The sequence below is a fragment of the Micropterus dolomieu genome, linkage group LG20 (genome assembly GCF_021292245.1).
Source record: "Micropterus dolomieu isolate WLL.071019.BEF.003 ecotype Adirondacks linkage group LG20, ASM2129224v1, whole genome shotgun sequence".
Taxonomy (NCBI): Eukaryota; Metazoa; Chordata; class Actinopteri; order Centrarchiformes; family Centrarchidae; genus Micropterus; species Micropterus dolomieu.
This window is the reverse complement of record NC_060169.1, coordinates 17,277,567-17,278,244: the sequence shown is the minus strand read 5'-3', so window position 1 is coordinate 17,278,244 and position 678 is coordinate 17,277,567.

Genomic DNA, 678 nt, shown 5'->3' with positions numbered 1-678 from the left:
GTTTCTGGGGACTCTCAACCTTATAACAACTGTGCATCAGTTAACATCATTAAAGCCCCCCCTCCAGTGTATTTTGACATTTCTATGATATTTCATTACCCACATAGTTCGCCAAATATGTTTTCACAAATAGCTTAATTTTGTGCTCAAAGTTGCAAAAGTTGCTTAGTTGTTAAAATGGGGTTGTGACATATGACTATAGTAATTCCATAAGTCATACGTCATTCTCCAAGCTTGCGCAGGCGCACTGTCATGCCTTCTTAAAAAAACTGTCACACCTAGTTAAGTCAGAGCATCAAACCGATAAACATCGTTGTGAGCTATCTAACCAATTTATCGTGTAAGTTACTTAGAACTTACAGTAGGTATGTCTCTCTGTGTCTGATTGTTGGTTTTTCTTTCTAGTTTAGTTAGCTAAGTTAACGTCTCGGGTTACATATGTAACCCTGGTTCCCCGAGAAGGGGAACGAGACACTGCGTCGGTTACGACACTATGGGAACGCCTCTAGGCGAAGCAGGTCTGAACGTGAATGAAATCACTCCAATCCTATTGGCTTGTTGCTAGAACGGTAAAGTGTGACGGAATAACCGGAGGAGTATAAAGCACACCTGTACACACTCATCATTAGCTTAAAACTATGAAGCAGGCACTTCAGGCGGGGAGAGAGGTGCGGCGGG